Below are 19,868 nucleotides of genomic sequence, written 5' to 3'. Positions count from 1 at the left end.
TTACAGTGCCCTGGGTGTTTGGAACTTAAAATATTCTGCAGTATAAGCATTTTCTTAAATGCAGATTAGCATATACTCCACTTAACTTTTATTTCCCTTTTTTTCTTTTTTGTTGTCAGTATGTTAAAGTGCATTATTCTTTTATTGAAGTTACATGTAGGTTTTTCCAGGATACTCTCCTGTATTATGTCCCACATGTCAAGATTTTTGGCTGGTGTAGATTTACAGCAGCATAAGTAAAAGCAGAATCAAATACAATTTAAATTCCCTACTTTGTCTCTTTCTTATTTTCTCATCACATATTTTGCTTGACATGAGGCCATATGACCTGTTTGAAAACTTCAGTATTCATAGACTACATGGGATTGGACTTGCTGTAATTTCTCTTATTTCCTTACCTGTTGCAATATGCAGGCTTTCTTATATTTTCTTAAGAAGGGATAAATTCTGCTGCTGATTAAACCAAGGTAAATCTGGACTAGCTCAACCAAACAGCTTAGATTACCAGGGTTTTTTTTCCATTCAGCCCCAGAGTTTTGAGTCTGTTATAAAATCACTGGGGACTTCCTTTGGAAAACAAAAAGAAAAGCTCTGATTGAATAAGACTCAAGCAGTCAGTCACTTGAATGTGCTTTGGGTTTTGGGTTGTTTTTTTTTTCCTTCACAAGAATGTAAATTTTTAACTCTTAATTTTTCTCTGTGTGTGAACTACACACTGGGAAGTTTCATGGCAATGAAGTTTATCTCAAGCCTATACTCCTACTTGATTCACTGAACATTTTGCACCTGCATCTCTTGGGATGCTTAGGCCCGAGGCTCAAGCTTCAGGTGTAGTCTGATAAATTATGTGATTTGGTCCAATAACTTGTGCCATGGTTAATTTTCCAGTTCTGAAATGGGAAACCAAACAATTGTAGCACAAAAGATTTGGGTTTCAAAGACCTCTCAATCTGGGCACACAAAATTCCCTGTTGTTACCTATTTCCAGGTATAATGCATCGCTTGTGTCTGTATATTCAAAATTCACAGTAAGTTTTTGTATAAAAACATCTGCAAGCAGATGGTGTTGGTCTTTATTCCCCTGAAGGCAGAGAAGTCTTGCTGGAAATACAAATCTTCAGTTGCTAGATTATGCAAACAGGGAAATCACACATAGCTGTGAACTCCCATGTCATACTGAGTAATTATCAAGTGAACAACATGTCATCAAGCATGAGTTTACAGCCTATGGACAGATGTACCTATCATGGGTGGGGACAAAGGAAACTTGAGTAGCTGTTAGTGCTGGGACTATGCCTAGAAACAAACCCCATTCCTGTTTCAGGATTGCATTGTCTAGGCAGCTGTCAAGAGAGGAAGGAACTCCTAGGCTAAATAACAGCATGTGGCTAAAAGAAGGTCAGGAAGCAATAAATGTGGCAGTACCTGCAGGCTTCTTCTTAAAGTGAATGTGAAGAGGATTTGTGTCTCCTAAATCCCAACTGGAGCAGCTGCTGGTGAGCAAGCTAAGGCAGAGGGAGAGGAGCATGTCAGTACCTGACAGCAGTGACACCTGCCTGGCAGGTCACTGGCAGTGAACAGTGACCAGAAGGAGCTGAATGAGCATCCTGTGAAGGACAGCTGTCCTGATGTGGAGTCCTTGGGAAGGAGAGAGAAAATGATACACACCTGGCTGTCCTGGGCCATGCCCTTCATTGCTGTGCTCCCTGTGCTGGCAGTGCCAGTTCTCAAATTCCCTGCTGAGCAGCTTATACATGGAGAGTCTTGAAGGGGATGACTTTTTATCCTCCTTTTTTTTTTTTAATTTTTTTGCCTGTTTTTTTATATTTTTTTTTCTTTTGTTATGCAGTCTTTTTTTTTACCTTTCTCATTATCTTTTTTTTTTTCCCTTTAGAGGTTGTACGTATTTGTCTCTCTACTCAAACATTTCAATAGGTAACACAGGGAGTCTGTGAATTTGGAAATTTGGAAATATTACCTATTGTAAATCACTGAAACTCCTTTCCTCAGGAGGCAAACTTTCCTTCCATAGCCTGATAATTTTTTCCCTTAATACAGCCCTAAATTTTTAGATGAAGTGTGGAAGACTTAATGCATCTGCTTTTTGGCAAAATGGAACCATGAGCTGTTCACTTCCTAAAGAGAAAGTTGTGAGCAATTAAATTAGTCACTATGCAAACTTAAGGCAAGAGTTCAGCACCTTTTGTTAAGCTGAGCTGAGCTTTAAGTCACCTCAGAACTGCAGCTACAGGAAAAAGGAACTGCAGGATTAAAGTATCAACCAGCTAGGAGGTCTTTGAGTAAAGAGTAAAGTAAGAGCACAAACTGGCAGAATAAATTTAATTCCCACACCATTTAGATACCATTATCTCAGTGATCAGGGACTAATTTACTGACAACTTGTTAGTACATTACAGATGAAATGATGGAATACTGTGTCATCACAATCCCCATCTCCATGTCTCATCCAATTCTGTTCCCTGACCCGCTGATTTGCAGTTCATTGCACATGTGAAAAATCACTGCAGAGTTTGACAGTAGAAAATTTGTAGGAATTTTTTTTCTATTCTGCACAGGTAAGCAGATCTATCATCTCTGCCGCAATCCTCCTCGATGGATCATTTGTCTCTCCTATGTTTTTCTAGCTAAAGAAAAATGCAGAATCTTTATTAGAACTAGAGAAATAAAACCTGAGATTAAAAATAACTTTAGGGAATGCAACTAACACAAATAAAGTTTTTCCATCATTGCCAGTCTCTTTTTAGATCATAATGAAGTCCTAGACAGGCAGAGAGTCTTCTTAAAAATACATTTTAAACTATTAGAAAAATGCAAAATCATGCAGGTGCATGAGAGAGTTTCTGGGTTTGGAGCAGCATGGTGTGAGAACTTCCATGGGCTAATTAAAAGAAGATGAACCTCTTTGCTTTACATTCTTACTAAAGTTCTCTGCTCCTGTGTATCTACTGAAAGCAAATGGTGAGTCTGATTGTGTGATTCATTAATACACCTTGGAGGTGCAGTACTCTATCACCCTATTCTAAAGCAAATGGTGTATTTCAAAATACTTACTGAAAGAAAAATTGAGAGAAACACCCTAATTAATTAGCCTCCTTAATATCTCCTTCTTAAGTGCTTTTTCAATTAATCCAGTGTTATTTAAATGTAGATTCTGTCTGTGTCCAAGTCTGGTTTGCCTTTGACAGAGTTGGAGTATAAAGGTATGATGGTGGTGCATATAGAATGTTTGACAAGCCCGGTCCATAAAAAGCCCATGCTGGCTCTTACTCAGCTAGCTGACACACTAATGGGAAAGAGCCCAGCCTGTCATTTAACTCGTCATACCTGCTGTCATTGCTACATCAGACTTTATGAGCAGGTTGTTGTGTACAGGTGTGTGTCAGAGTACCTATCACTACATATGCTTATAACATGTAGAAGGGTAGAAGATGAAGTCTCTGCTCACCTCATACTCTCTTGTAAGCAACAACTGGGAGGCCATGGGGAACAGAATTTGTTCCAGCTCGCACTGCTTTCCCGACCAGACTGCCTGACTCAGTGCCTGCACAAGGGAGCAAAGCTGTATATTTCCTCTCCCAAAAACAAGAGAGTCACAGCGGCTCAGTTGTTACTCCTTTGTAGGTCTCTGGGGAGAGCACACTTCCGGGCTTCCTCTTACTCAAATTACAAGGTTGCCCTTCATTCCCAAGAGCCAAGAAAAAAACTCAGCTTATATGTGGTAAAAAAGAACTTGTAAAAGTTATTTTTGAAGGGGCAGTAAAAAACCAAGGATTTGCAGCGGCTATCCTTGATGCTGCTACTGTATTTGTGTAAACAGCTGGAGTGTAGGTCTCCTCATCAGACCCAAGGCTTCCTCATGCACAGGTTAAATGTGAAGGGATTCAGGAAATAGGTTCACTTTCTTTGAACTCTTGCAGCTCTCTGGGAGCACTAAAAAGGCAGAGGAGCCAGTTGAGTGACTGCAGCAGTTCATCTTCCTCAGTGCTGCACAGGGACTCTCTGCACTGCTGTGCTGTGGCGGATGGCAGCAGGTGGGGAGAGAACATGGGAGCAAAAAGGGACTTGAGTGAAACATTCTTAGCGAGAAGAAATCACAGGTGCAGATTACCTAGGAAAACAGTTCCCTGTTAATGTTGACTCATATATGCTTGCACATAGTTTAAAAAAGACAATTCTATGGACAATGAATGATTAGTTCCTGCTGCTCTTGCATTAGGAAGTAGAGATATCAAGAAGACCTAGTTTTATTTCTGGCTCTGCTATAAAATTCCATGTATTACTGGGGAAAAGCTGTTAAAGCTTCAGTTCTCTCCAAAGAGAAAAGTGGGGGTAGGGAGGGAGAGAAAGGTAGTTCAACCCATTAGGTATTGGAAATATATTTGTGTTTTTTTTCATCGGTAAAGGACTTTGGGAATATTGGCTAATATTGTGGAGTGCATTTTACTGTTGCAACATTTTACTCCATGTGAACAGAATATTTTCTTCCTGTGAACCTGACCAGTATAAAAAAGGAGTGGAACTGTTCCTACTTTTGTCCCTATTTGTGGGCTTTTGTAGCATCATTCCTGGGCTCTGAAAAGGCAGTGGGATGCTTGCCTTTCTGTAGATGCACAGATACCTGCAGTGGAGGAACCAGGTGAGTAAAAACACAAACAGATTGGAAATGGTAATACCTCTGCTGTGCCTATTCCTCCACCTTCATCTCTTGCCCCTGTATTTTATATCAGGAAGGACATGTAGTCTTGAGAGAAGTGTCATGTTCTTCCTCACAGTCTTTTTTGAAAGACTTTATCTGAAATAATGTTCAGTGCCTTGCCATCTGCCCATAATTAAGGTTACAAATCAATTTTCAATTTTTTCACTTCAATTTTTTAAGATTTCAGGTGAGATTATGTTTTTATCTTAACTCTCAAAAGTTATATCAAAAGTACTGGAAGGCCATTAGAGTCCTTTACGTGAATTAAAACAGATAAGACTTTCCTTTTTTTCTCTTCCCAAATCCTAAAGGGTAAAAGCTCATTACAGTGTTGAAGTGCTTCTTTTTGTAAACTTCAGAGAATTTAGAATTCTGTCAGAAAAGGGAAAAAAAAAAAAAAAAAAAAGGAAGAAATGTAATAAATCCCTAATACAAGGGAGAAAAGAACCAACCAAACACATTCCCTGGAAAGGGTTGTGTTTTCATTAGATTTCATAGGTCTTGTCAAGGGCTGCAAATCTGGATACACAGAATCACAGAATCACAAGGTTGGAAGAGACCTTCAAGATCATCGAGTCCAACCTGTTCCTGACACCTCAACTAAACCATGGCACCAAGTGCCACGTCCAGTCTTTTTTTAAACATATCCAGGGATGGTGGCTCCACCATCTCCCCGGCAGACAATTCCAGTACTTTATCACCCTTTCAGTGAAGAACTTTTTCCTGATATCTAACCTATATTTCCCTTGACGCAGCTTGAGACTGTGTCCTCTTGTTCTATCAGTTGCAGGAGCTTCTGTTCCAAGCTCCTCACCAGCCTCGTTGCCCTCTCGATGCGCTCAAGCATCTCAGTGTCCTTCCCAAACTGAGGGACACAGAACTGGACACAGCACTCAAGGTGCAGCCTCACCAGTGCTGAGTATAGGGGAAGAATGACCTTCCTGCTCCTGCTGGCCACACTATTCCTGATACAGGCCAGGGTGCCACTGGCCTTCTTGGCCACCAGGGCACGCTGCTGGCTCACGTTCAGCCGGCTGTTGAGCAGTACCCCCAGGTGCCTTTCTGCCTGGGCACTGTTCAGCCACACCATCCCCAGCCTATAACACTGCAGGGGGTTATTGTGGTCAAAATGCAGGACAGGGCACTTGGACTTATTAAACTTCATCTTATTAGACTCTGCCCATCCATCCAACCATTCCAGGTCTCTCTGCAGAGCCCTCCTACCTTCCAACACATCAACACACACTCCCAGCTTAGTGTTGTCTGCAAATTTACTGATGAAGGACTCAATACCCTCTATCCATGTCATCAATAAAAATATTGAACAGAACTGGTCCCAAAACAGATCCCTGACACCACTGGTGACTGGCCGCCAGTCACGAAGTCAAGAGAGCAGTGCTGATCTGTGCTTTGTGAAAAACTGTTTCTGGGACACTTTTGCCAGTGTCATTCCATGTGCTGTTGTCAGGATCTAAGGTTGTGAGGATATCTAAAATATACTAGCTGTCCCCATTAAAGACATTTTAAATATTTCTGGTGGTGTAGTTCACTGAACAATCAATTCTTGCCTCTGCCAGCTGCTGGTGATTGCCACAATGTGTCTGGTTAAAAATTTCAAAACAAAGTATGAAGAAACACTGAGCAGTTCCTTTTGGCAGTGTGGTAACTCTGTCTTCATCCAAACTAGCTAGCAGGAGAGCTTTGCTTCATTTCAAGGGCACAACCTGCTTATGGAAAGAGCTGCTTCCAGCAGTCCTTCTGCATATAGCTTCCTTTCAAAACTGGAGACTTGCAAGTCTCTGTGCTGGAAATACTTTACAGATACTGGGGTTCAGTAAACAGAGCAAATTGTGTCTTCTAGGTGCTCAAGCATCCTGTGTAGCCTCTTGCATTCACCACTGCAAGCAGTTTGAAAAGAGGGCAAGCTCAAAAAGAGGTGCTACAGAAAGCATACTTGTTAATAGTTTCCCCTCATATCTGTTTGCCAATTTTCTCCTCAGTAGCTGGCCTTCATCTGAATTGAAGACAAATGTATCTAAGTTTAGCTGAGCTCTTATGATAGCAAAGACAATGTTTTCCTGTAGACAGGATGGGGCTGCTGGGGACGTGGAGCATAGCCTGTTAATCCAAGCTGCCATTTGTGGATATGACTTGCTTTAGACTGATTACAGTTTCAGCAGAAACCCCATTTGGGAAACCACACAGTACAGGTAATTGGAAACAGAGCCTGGCACAAGCATCTTTTAAAGTTTAGCACTGGCCTTTGAATTTGTAAATAGAAAAGGCCTGTGACCACAGTAAAAACGGTGGTTGCCCTAGTAAATTTCAAGAAAGAAACAGACACCTTATTGTTTTCTCTCTCCCCATATAGTTTGTTTGTTTGTTTCTCTGTTTGATCTAAGAAAACTCTAGGACAGCTCCTTTGATTAAGGGGCAGTAGACAAAGCTTTGTCTGCAGGCCAATATTTGTGTTGATGCACACAGCTAAGCTTACAGGCTCTGTTTTTTCCTCCACCTTTTTATTCTGTTTAGAAAAGCAAGATACTTTTCATATGACCTGTTTAAAACTTATAATTTCCCCTGTTTTAAAGGATGCCTCCCATCACTTTCAAGAGTTTGTATCTAGGTAGATGACTTTCTTTCTGGTTTTTGCACTTTTCTTTCTTTCTTTTCTTTCACTGGTGGGTTTATGAGCTCAGCACTCATGGTAATACTTTACATAAATATATATCGGAAACATAAATTTTACTTCATCTGTTGTTAAGTAAGTGGGATTTCAGTAATTTCCTTAGCCTTTATGCTACTTCTCCATCTTTCACTGTTCGTCTCTTTTCTGCTCATACACAACTCCTTTTACTACTCCTTAAAATGCCAGATGTGATCACAGTTGTTATCAGCTGTATTTTCAGAAGAGATTATATCAAATTTTTATTTTTCACTAGTCACAGGGACACCTTTCAGCTAAAGAAAGGATCATCTGATTCACGCTGGAAAATATGACTTTTCAAAATCATCTGTGGCTAAACTCCTACTCATTCAACATCTCCTAGGTGACAGTGACTGCATATACTCCACAATAATTTAAAATAAAATATCCCATGGTTACAATCACTAGTTGAAATATGATGATGATAGCAGGGTTTGATATCTAGCCTAAAAAGCTTCAAGAGACCACTGGGATTGTGAACACTGTTTTTTAACCTAGTTCAAAGATATATGTAAGACAGAATTTGGATACTAGTGGCAGTATTTTAAATTAGGTTATCTATCTGACCATTGCAAGCATCAGTGGAACAGAACTGGGAAAAAGAGGAGAAAAAATCAGTCAAAAATATCTCAAGATAAACAATATTTTGAGTCTTTTTATGAATGTTTCTCTGTTAAAAAAATCAAGTATTTCCAGAGGTAAGTTACTTACCATGGGATGTTGAGATCTGGTTATTGTTACAGAGATGCCTCTGCCCAAATTAAGGTGCAGAAGAGACTGTATGCTGAAAGTCAATAGTACGGATTTTATTTAACAGTAAGCGTGAGGGAGGGAGAAAGAGGGAGGGAGAGAGAAAAAAATAGGAAAGGCATGGGGGGAGCAAAAGAGTGACGGAGAGATAGGTTAGGTGGAAAACTCACCACTCTGTGGATCCCAGCAGCATCCCATTGATCCTCTTGTGGTCTTCTTGGTGGTGAGGTTCCCACAAAACAGAGTTCAAAGGGTTAATATGTATTCAGGCTAGCTGGGAACATCCAAGTACTTCCTCTGGCAGAGATGTTTTACACTGTCTCTTGCCATAGACTCTGGATTGGTTGCATCACTTTGCATCATGTGCAGTCCTCTGGTACAAGGCCTCAGGAATGAGTCTGGGGGTGCTTTGGGGGTCTTTGATGGTTTATGATCCCTCCTCAGCTGCCTCTCACATGTGGATGTGGCCTTCCTGGGGTGGAGGGGTTTTACAACTGAGCCAGTTTGTGTAAGGGAGGGTGAGTATTCCATCTGACATGGGGTTACACCACACAACCAAAAATTCTTCTCCCACCTTGGCCTAGGGAAAGTGTGTGCAAACCTGGCCTCACCAAATGAATCTGTGGGCTATGGCCTCCCTCACCCTGAGCCCAGCCAGAGCTGATTTTCAGGACAGCTGCTGGGTTTGGCTTTCCTTGTGGATACATTCTCCTTAGATAGAAGATAATTCGACAGCAGTACCACCCTTCTCTCAAGTTAGGTGGTTTGACTCACAGTCCAGTTCCAGTCAGGAGGCATATTCAGGTAGGGAGCAGACTTTGGTGGTCACAGCTTCTTTATACAATTTTGCCATAATGGGCAAAGTCCTTATAAAAAATGTTTAAGCCATTAACCATAAGATTTCAGTTTCTCACATGGGAGGAAACAGAACTATTGCCTTATTGCTAGTAGGTGGCATATAAACCTAAATGAAGCAGGTGATAGTAAAGCAAAAAGACAGATGAAATTTGCACAAACATGCAAGCTGGTGGGTTGGATGACAAATAATGAAGTGATAGTAGCAGTGCAGAGGTGCTAGGACAGGCAGGAGGATAATGATCTCTCACAACAGATGAGACATGACTTGAGCATAAGCATTGAGGGAAGATAAGAACTGTGCTCTGACATAAGGCCTGTTCTCACACCCAGCCTGCAGTTTCCTTCACTAGCATTACTAACTGCTACTCTAGTAAATTCTACTTGGCATAAACAAAGCAGAGGCTTGAGAATGAGGGATGAAAGGTTTATAGTCTGTTTGAGAGCTGTGCTCAGCTCCTGTTCAAATACCTCCCCTGGGTCACATGTTTGGCATGCTGTTACCTATTGCACCTCCTTGAAACAAGAAAACACGCCGTAATTTCAGATCAGAATATGGAGGAAAAGCTGTAAATGCTTAAAAAATGAAAATGCTTTGGTTTTCACCTTTTGAAAATTTGAAAGAGCTTGTAATTTTGGATGTCTGGGCAAAACAGCATTGAGCATTATCCATTGCAGGGTTAATACAAATCTAAAAACACTGTTGGAGTAACATTCAGTCAGTTGGAAATTGAGTGGGTGGAGGGCATGAAACCTGTCCTGTCTCTACCTCCAGTCTATCCAATGTGTTTAAATCCAGAGCTGAAGTGGGTTGTCAGATAGCCCTGGCTCCATCTCTCCAGCAGCCTGTGATGAGCATGGAGAGGGGCTGGGAGCTGGGGTCTGCTCTTCCCGGTTCTGCTTCCTCATGGATTCATTTAACTGCCTAGAGGGCTGCTCCCAGCTGTCCCCACCACAGCAGCAGTGGGCAGGGGAGGCTGAGGGGAGTGGGCAGGGAGAGGGAGCAGGTTGTAGAAGCAGCAGCATTTGGGCTTGTTCACCTGCACAGGAAAACAGACACTCATGGTCCTTGTTACAGCTCTACATCCTATTTACATCCTATTTCTGGTGCCAGGCCTAATGGCTCCACACTGTTTTCACTCTCTGAGCTACATTTGAAGCAGATCAGTTTTTATAGTCATGCCTAGAGTACCCAGTTCTGCTGAAGGCTGCAGCTCCCTGCGGTACCGTGAACCCCTGACAGCCTCAATCCCTCCCCATCACCTTCATCTCTCCTACATTTCTTCATGGCAAATTCACAACCCTTATTTAAGCCCATACTGGATGGTGGTGCTCTTCCTAGGAGCACTCTGATGCTTCCTACCCCTATGGCTGGGTAACTTGCCCAGACTCATGGTTTATGCAGAGGTAACACGGACATCTGTGAAGCGTTAGGGCCTTCACATATATGTCAGCTGATTGTGGGAATGGCCTGTTATAGATGGAGTGAGTTAGACTGACAGAAAGTTTCTCTGTTTGTGTGATTGATTGTGATCACTAATGAGACAATTTTTCTGCCAGGGTAAGGGGCAGTTCAGTTAGGGAGTCTTTATGGCAGAGCTAACTATGAAAGATGGTATGAGCAAAATCTTAGTTTAAGTCACCAAAATGCTTGGATATGCCAATACTTGAGATTATTTTTTAAAAATCCTGAAGGAGTCACTAATACCTAACTCCAGTGTCCACTCTCCAAAATTGACTATGGAGTTATTTCCCTCATACAGGCCATCAGATGTTTCATTATTCCATGCCATATGCAGCTCAGAAAAGACTGAGAAAGGCATTTAGAAACACTTCTAGACTGCTGGTTGCATCAACAGGATGTGATGGTAAGAGTTCACATTTCCCTGGGCAGAGAAAAGGGATGAAGCTGTTCTTCCCTCATATACAATAAAGCACTGACAATTGCCTCTGATACACAGGATTAATCTCCCTGCATTTTGTGCAGTTCCTGACCCCAAAAGGAGGTTCTGAGAGGTCTGTCTGAATGAGAGATCGTTAATGTGCTAGGCCTAGTTGGTGAGCTTGGAGAGAATGTAAATGTGGAGCTGTATGACTGTTTTGTACATTTTCAATTGTGCCCAAGGAGGCATTTATGTTCCCAGGGCATGTGGACTCATTCTGTGATGCAGTGGAGATGAGTAAGTTTTGTGTGCCTGGAAAAAATCTGATGATGATGATTTAGTTTCATGGAATCATTAAGATTGGAAAATACCCTTAAGATCATCACAGTGATTAATATATTTACAGGGCGGGGGGGGGGGGGGGTGGGGTGGGGTGGTGCAGTGAGCACAATACTGGCTTTGTCACAAATCTTGTCTGTATTTGGAACGGAAGTACTCTGGTTCACTGGGATTTACTGTGCACATTCATACCTTGTATGTGCTGCCTAAAAAGACTGTTTTCAATGTGATACTACCTCTCTTTCTTTAAAATCTGTGGCACTTGTTCTGCCATACAGTTTCTTAATAGTATTGTCACTAACATATCTCCTAGTGCTTTTTGTACTTGAAGAAGTTTAAAATCACATTGTCCTAAACCCTTCATACTGAAGAGCATCTCATCCTCTTTTTATGACAGTAAGATGATGTTGAGAGATTTAGGGCATGAGAGACAGGGTATAAAATTGTGCTGGACCATGCTGTTTGCTGCAGACAGATTCAGAGTCTGGTCCCTCTCTCAGTTGTTTATGCAGCAAAGTTTTAATGCAAAAGGCTCAAGAGCTCCAAGATCTGGAATAAAAACCAACATGATTGATTCTTGCTCAGCTGTGGGCCACAGTCACTGCAGGCAATGGTGTCTCTTGTCATCCCTCTGATCTAGAGTTTGCATTCCTCTCAGCAGAGAAGCCCAGTTGCTGCAGTGCATGTCTTGCTTAACAAGTGAAGTCAAAATGCAACAGCAAGACAGTGTGGTATGCAGGATTAAGCTTATATTGAGCTTTGCTATGCTAGTTTTCCTTCAGCTGTAATTCCTACCATCTTCTCCACTGACTGCTGTGAGTTCCTCTAGCATCCCACATTGGGTCACTGGCATGGCAAAATGAGGACATCATTGGAAACTTGGTGCAATGATTAGAGTGGCAGCTGTATCTGTTATTTTCTTCCACAGCTCTCAGAGCTCTCCTCTGCTGTGTCCTCTCACAGCAGCTTCTCTTGCTGCGTCAGGTTTGCGGTGAGCAATACTGCTAATCTGCCAGGCTGGGCCCCTGCACACAGGATGCTTCCTCCTTGTTGACAGCTTGCCTAGGAGGGATTTTGTGCTGCAGACCCTGAAAAAAATTAGAAAAAACAGAAGAGATAAATGTTGCCCTTCCTTCTTTGTCTGTGTGTGAAAATGAGCATTTGGGATTCTGCCTCTGCTGCCACACAAAAGAACCTTTCTCTCTTGCCTATCCCCAGGCTGAGTTTCCTCACTGGTCCCACTGTTCTCTCTGGATACCATTCAAGTGACAAGTTGCAGTAACTAAATGTCCTCCGCTGTTCAGAGGAGTCACTGCATCTTACATAAAATACTTTATGTCTTTAAAACCTTACCCAATCCATCAAAGTCATTATTCTGTGTAACACTGAGAGGTTTTTTTTCTGCATTTGGATTGCTTTACCAATGCTTAAAGAGTATTGTATACTACCATATGCATGCATTATCTTTCTTCCTAAATACATATAAAATATCCTTGAACCTTAAGTAGAATAGCTGCTGTGTCAGCAGATGCTTGTGTTTAGCTTAACAGTTTGTGCCAGCATAGTCTTACTGCTGAAATGCTGTACCCAGGTGAGACAATTGAGACAGGTCTTTTTTTCCTGTAATTAAATTGAATTTCACCTGTGGGATTCAGTGAGATTATTCCATGTGGAAACTAAGCATATGTCTGTGCCACACTGGTGCCATATTTGCAGACAAGCACAGAAAGAGAAATATCACAGGGAGAAAATCTCATTTAATGACTTGTAGATATATTAAAAACTTGTATTTTCTTGATAACTTTGCTCCAACAGGTTAGAACAGAATGAAATGCCTTAGCTTTATGTTTTTTTCCTCTTTCAGAAGAAAAGAAGCTTTGAAAATGTGTAGGGAATTGCAGGACAGTGTTGTAGAAGCTGACTGCTATGCTGTCAAAGGGAGGTCGCACAAAGAATGCAAATAGTAAAATGTAGAACTGGAAGGTGCAGCAACAAGAAGATGTGAAATCTCATAACTAGGAAGTGTAGTATATCCAGAACAGTAAAAAATGGTGTGAATATTTTGGTAGATGCAGATCTTGCTTTTCATAACTCAGGCTATGACTGAGCTATGGGGTTTTCAGGGAGACTCACCTGAGACTGCTTTATGTGGTACATGACGTTTCAGGTGGGCAGCAAGTAACTCATATACCCTGTTTGGCTTTTCAGATGCCCAGAGTGAGCTCAGGCTGTTGATCTGAACATCTTATTCCTCTGAAAGTTTTTGTTCTGGTGGTCTCAGGAATGAAAACTAAATTTCAAAGTTATTAATCTCCTGGACTTAATGAAAGGCTGGTTTTCTTTCCATCCCATTCCCAGACTGTTTAGGCAATGTGATGCTTGAAATAAGCTTTAGGGAGCTTTTGTTTTGTTCTGGGTTTGGGTTTTTTAAAATTTATTTTTTAATGCCATATAGTCTATTTCATCTCTTCTTTCTGGACAAGGTCCTGGACGCTATGCCTGGTTTAGCCATTTGGTCTGTGTCATGTTGCTCCCTGCCTTGTAGTAACAAATGTATCAGTTTCCTCCTGCTTCCTCCACAGATCTTACAGTCTGTGTCACCCACAGGGAGGCTGAGTGTGTCTTTTTCTCCCATATGCCGCTGCTAGCAATAAAAATGAGCTTCATGAGAACAAGGAGGAGTTTGCTCTCCAGAAGTGCTTTATCTCACAAAGTGTCTCAGTATGCATCTTTTTCTGGGGATGAAGTCTTGCAGACATGCAAAAAGCAAGGGGTCTGCAGTACAGCAAGAAAGTTGTGGGCTATTCCTAAGTGGAGTGAAAAAGAAAGACATTCCCTTCACACCTTAAGCAAAAGTAATGAATGACATTAAATGCTTCTCTTGTGGATGTGAGATTAAATATGGAATGGAGATAGGGTGCGGCTGTCCAGGTGACAGAATCCCAAGTCCCTCAGGATAGTGAGGGAAAGCAAAGGATATTGGTTACCATGTGAGTCTGTTATATACCAAGGAGAAATCTGCCATTTAGCTAAAAGTCTGAACAGGAGCATTATTTGTAAAATGAGGATTAATTGCATAGGTGAGACGGGCTGAAATATTGCACCTACTTTCAGGCATTGTCCTTGACTGGAAATGTGGATTCAGCGGAGGGAGTTCAGAGGGAAGCAAGATGAGATTTGGGAAATGAAAAAAGTTTCTGAGCACTGGCTGTGTTTGATTTAGGAGAGGAAACTCTGAGTGGGGAACATGGAAAGTCTTTCATTATGTAAAAGAGCACTATCATGGTTGATCTCTTTGTTTGTTTAGGAAATACAGAAAGAAATCAGATTAATTTTTGCTTACTCTTCTGCTAGAAATATTCAGTCTGGATACTATGAAAAAATTGTTAAGGTAGTAATATTCCGATTAATCTACCTAAAGTTTCAACACCTCCTTATTTTTATATTAGTATATTACTAAAAATCTCAATGCCTGAAATGCATTACTCTGTATTTTGTAAGTTCTAGAAGTGTCTTTAGGCCATACAGTACTAGTATGTAATTTCAATATTAATTGAACAAAGATGCCATGTTTCTAACAATATATGCTTCTAATTATCTTGAGAACACAGTCTGAGAGCTTATGGGCTCACCCACACACTTGTAATCTCATGCTGAACTTTGGAGAAAGCTCAGCAGACTGAAGTGTAATAAAGCACAGGAGGAAAGTAACTTGGACAATGAAAAGCCCTTGAAGAGGATAACAAACATGGAAAATGATTGATTGATTGATTAAATATTTCATGAAAAGGATATGAGAAGAACAATTGATGATGGCATGTGAGAAAATGACCTTGGTAAAACGAGGCATGCAGGTGACGAAGGAATATCTGACACAGAGCCATACAAGAACCATGTGAAAGGGGGAGAGTGGGCAGACTTAAAGCAGTGGCAGATGAAGTGTAGGAGGCAGCAAAGAAAAGCTGCCACATACATGAGGATGAAGTAATAGATCTCCTTCCCCCTTCCTTATATTAGTGGATAGGAGGAGAGTCTGTTTTGAAAGCTCTGTAAAGCAGAGAGATAGCATTCTTCAGTGTGGACCTGCTCTGTGCAGCTCCTGAAGAAGGCTTAGTTGCCATCAGGAATGAGTGGCTCTTCTAAGCCTGCCTGTTCAGAAGCACTTTCCTATTTTGGTCACTGCAAATATTCAATTTTATCTGGACCTCATGTTCCTTCTCCTGAGCCAGCCTATTTGTGAACATAGACAAGTCTTGTCTGTTTTAGTTTCTTTACTCCAGTTAAACCCTGAATTTACACTTTAATGATTCCATTTCTTCAATTGAAATTTGTCAGATTTCTTATGGTATGCTGTTCTCCCCTGCTACAGTTACAGACTTTCAAGAGGGTTGGTGACCCTGCCCAAGCTGCTTCACCTCCATACTGCTCCTGTGGTACTTGTCTCTCCCCTGCCCTCACTCTAATATTGTTTAGCAGTTTTCATTCTCAGCAACTGCTCCATTTTTAAGTCTACCAGATTCTGGTATTATCAGATAGATAGATGTAGATACATACATACATACATACATACATACATACATACATACATATATATATATATATACACACTCATATATCTATATATGTATATACTCTTAAAATGAACAGGGTTATGTCTGTCATGGTTGATCCCTAGAACTACTGGCATCCCTAGAACTACTTTATACTGCACTATGAAGTTATCTTACCTAGTAGTACAGGAGGACTGCCTCCAAAGCACCATGGGCAATGATACTTTGCTCAGGCTGAATCCTGCCTGTACTGAGGAATTGTCTGGGAAAGCACCCAGACTTATAGTCCAAAAGAGAGGAATTTAAATACTGTTACAATATTGATGACTGAATTATCATGCCTGGGAACCTCCTGTTAGCTTCACAGAACCACAGAATCATAGAATGACTAGGTTGGAAGAGACCTTCAAGATCATCAAGTCCAAATTATGCTCGAAGACTTCAACTAAACCATGGCACCAAGTACCACATCCAGTCTTTAGAACCACATCCGGGGATTCTGACTCCACTACCTCCCCAAGCAGACCATTCCACTACTTTATCACCCTTTTGGTAAAAAACTTTTTCTTAACATCCAACCTATATTTCCCTTGACGCAGCTTAAGGCTGTGTCCTCTCATTCTGTCAGTTGCTGCCTGGAGAAAGAGACCAACCCCCACCTGAATACCACCACCTTTCAGGAAGTTGTAGAGAGTGATAAGGTCACCCCTGAGTCTCATTTTCTCCAGGCCAAACAACCCCAGCTCCCTCAGCCGTTCCTCATAGGGTTTGTGTTTCAAGCTCCTCACCAGCCTTGTTGCCCTCCTCTGGATGCGCTCAAGCATGTCAGTGTCCTTCCCAAACTGAGGGACACCGAACTGGACACAGCACTCAAGGTGCAGCCTCACCAGTGCTGAGTACAGGGGAAGAATGACCTTCCTGCTCCTGCTGGCCACACTATTTCTGATACAGGCCAGGATGCCACTGGCCTTCTTGGCCACCAGGGCACGCTGCTGGCTCACGTTCAGCCGGCTGTCGAGCAGTACCTCCAGGTGCCTTTCCACTTGGGCACTGTCCAGCCTCACAATCCCCAACCTATAGCATTGCAGGGGCTTATTGTGGCCAAAATGCAGGACAGGGCATTGGACTTGTTAAACGTCATCTTATTGGACTCTGCCCATCCATCCAATCATTCCAGGTTTCTCTGTAGAGCCCTCCTACCTTCCAACAGATTGACACAGGCTCCCAGCTTAGTGTTGTCTGCAAATTTACTGATGAAGGACTCAATACCCTCTATCCATGTCATCAATGAAAATATTGAACCGAACAGGCCCCAGCACAGACCCCTGAGGGACACCACTGGTGTCAGGCCACCAGCTGGATGCAGCACAGTTCACCACCACTCTCTGGGCCAGGCCATCCAGCCAGTTCTGAATCCAGGAAAGACTGCTCCTGTCCAAGCCGTGGGCTGCCAGCTTTTCCAGGAGTGCGCTGTGGTCTTGCTGAAGTCCAAATAGACAACATCCACAGTCTTTCCTGCATCCACCAGGCAGGTCACCTGGTCATAAAAGGAGATCAGGTTGGTCAGACATGACCTACCCTTCGTAAACCCATGCTGGCTGGGTCTGATACCCTGGCCATCCTGTAAATGCTGTGTGGTGACACTCAATATAAACTCTTCCATTGCCTTGCTGGGTAGTGAGGTCAGGCTGACTGGTCTATAATTACTAGGATCTTCCTTCCCACCCTTTTTTATGAATGAGCATCACATTGGCCAACTTGCAGTCATCTGGAACCTCGCCAGTGAGTTAAGACTGTTGGTAAATGATGGAGAGTGGCTTCACAAGCTCATCTGCCAGCTCCCTCACCACCCTGGGGATGGATCCCATCTGGTCCCACGGATTTATGAACATCCAAGCAGCTCAGCAGTTCTCTGACTGCCTTCTCCTGAATAACAGGGGGACCATTCTGCTCCCTAACACCATCTACCAGCGTAGGAGGACAGTTGTCCTGAGGACAAGCCATCTTCCCACCAAAGACTGAGTCAAAGAAGGCATTAAGCACTTCTGCCTTCTCCTCATCTGCAGTCACTAAGTTCCCTCTTGCATCCAGTAGAGAACAAAGGTTAGTCTTACCCTTCCTTTTACCATTAATATATTTGTAAAAACATTTTTTATTATCCTTTACAAAGGTTGCCAAATTAATTTCGAACTGAGCTTTGGCCTCTCTAATTTTTTTCCTACATGCCCTAGCAACCCCCTTAAATACTTCCTGAGAGACCTGACCCTCCTCCCAAAGATGATACATCCTCTTTTTATTCCTTAGTTCTTTCAAAACCTCATTGCCCATCCAGGCTGGATGTTTGCCTCATTGACTCATCTTTTGGCACACAGGGACAGTCTGTTCTTGCGCCCTCAAGATCTCTGTTTTGAAGCATGCCTACCTTTCCTGGAGTCCTTTGTTTCTAAGGGCTGCTTCCCAAGGAAGTCTCTGAATAAGTCTCCTAAATAGGCCAAAGTCTGACTTCCAGAAGTCCAATGTAAAAGTCTTACTGATGTTCTTCCTGATTTCACCAAATATCGAGAACTCTATAATTGCTTGATCATTATGCCCCAAGTGGCCTCGAACCACCTCATCTCCCACCAGCCCATCTCTGTTTTCAAATAACAGGTCTAACATAGTCCCTCCCCTGGTGGGCTCACTCACCAGCTGCAACAAAAAATTGTCCTCCACACACTCTAAGAACTTCCTGGACTTCCTCTTTTCCACTGTATTAAGTTCCCAGCAGCTGTCTGGTAGGTTAAAATCGCATACAAGGACAAGGGTTGATGATCCTGAAACATTCTTCAGCTGCTTGTAGAATAAGTTGTCCACCTCTTCTTCCTGGTTGGGTGGATGATAACAGACTACCAGTAGGACGTCAGCCTTGTTGTCCTTCCCCCTAATTCTTACCCATAGGCATTCAATTTCCTTGTCATTAGTTTCAATACCTATGACGTTCAAAGCCTCCTTAATATAAAGGGCCACCCCTCCACCTCTTCTCCCTTTTCTGTCTCTTCTGAAGAGCTTGTAGTCATCCAGTGCAGCACTCCAGCTATGTGAGTCATCCCACCACGTTTCCATGATGGCAATTACATCATAGTTCTGCTGATGCACCATGGCCTCTAGCTCTGCCTGTTTGTTACCCATGCTGCGTGCATTAGTGTACATGCACCTCAGCTGGGCTGCTGATTTCACCCCTAACTCAGGCTTATCACCCTTGGGCCTGCTTCCAGACAGCCCAGCTGCATCCCTTTCCCCCTTCAAACCTAGTTTAAAGCTCTCTCAATGAGTTCTGTGAGTTCAGGAGCTAAAATCCTTCTGCCCTTAACAGAGAGATGGAGCCCATCTGGTTCCAACAGGCCAGCTGCTGAAAATGTTGCCCCATGATCAAAGAACCAAAATTCTGCTGATGACACCAATCCTTGAACCACTTGTTGATAATGTAGGCTCTCTGATTCCTTCCGTTGTTTGTCTCTGCCACCCAAGGGGACTGAGCAGAACGCTACCTGTGCTCTTGCCCCATCAACCACTTGAGCCAGTGCCCTAAAGTCCCTTTTAAGTGCCCTGATGCTCCTCTTTTCAATCTCATCACTGCCAGCCTGGAGTATCAGCAGTGGGTAATAATCAGAGGGCCGAATCAGCCCAGGAAGTCTCTCAGTAATATCCTGTACCCAGTCCCCAGGAAGGCAACAGGCTTCCCTATGGGATGGGTCCAGTCGACATACGGGGCCCTCTGTTCCCCTGAGAAGGGAGTCACCCAGTACGATTACCCTTCTTTTCTTTTTAATGTTAGAGGTGGTGATCTGTCTGACAGTGAAGCTTGATGAGTAGCCAGTGTGTTCTACCTTCAGGAGCTGCCTTTAGAGAAGGCTGCCACTCCAGGGTCTGATCCAGGCAGACATAAACAGGATAACAACTCAGCCAGCCTCGGCTTGGATGTTATCCATTTTGGCATGAACAAGTCTAGGTTGTCTTCACTGAGCAGGGTGCTGGTACCCATCACTGCACTTGCTGCTGTGCAGTGATGATATATAAAAATAAAATTA

General features: G+C 42.6%; 1 long non-coding RNA gene across 1 annotated transcript; it reads right to left on the bottom strand.

Annotated features, from left to right (window-relative positions):
- Positions 1-11,769: 11,769 nt before the first annotated feature.
- Positions 11,770-18,868, bottom strand: LOC128786115 (uncharacterized). Its single transcript, XR_008430181.1, has 3 exons — positions 18,771-18,868; positions 18,487-18,663; positions 11,770-12,339 (listed from the first exon to the last, which is right to left on the bottom strand). It is a non-coding gene; the product is annotated as an uncharacterized LOC128786115 (long non-coding RNA).
- Between the last annotated feature and the right edge of the window lie 1,000 nt (positions 18,869-19,868).

This window comes from Vidua chalybeata, chromosome 3 (assembly GCF_026979565.1).
Source record: "Vidua chalybeata isolate OUT-0048 chromosome 3, bVidCha1 merged haplotype, whole genome shotgun sequence".
NCBI classification, from domain to species: domain Eukaryota; kingdom Metazoa; phylum Chordata; class Aves; order Passeriformes; family Viduidae; genus Vidua; species Vidua chalybeata.
This window is presented reverse-complemented; position numbering and strand designations above follow the sequence as displayed.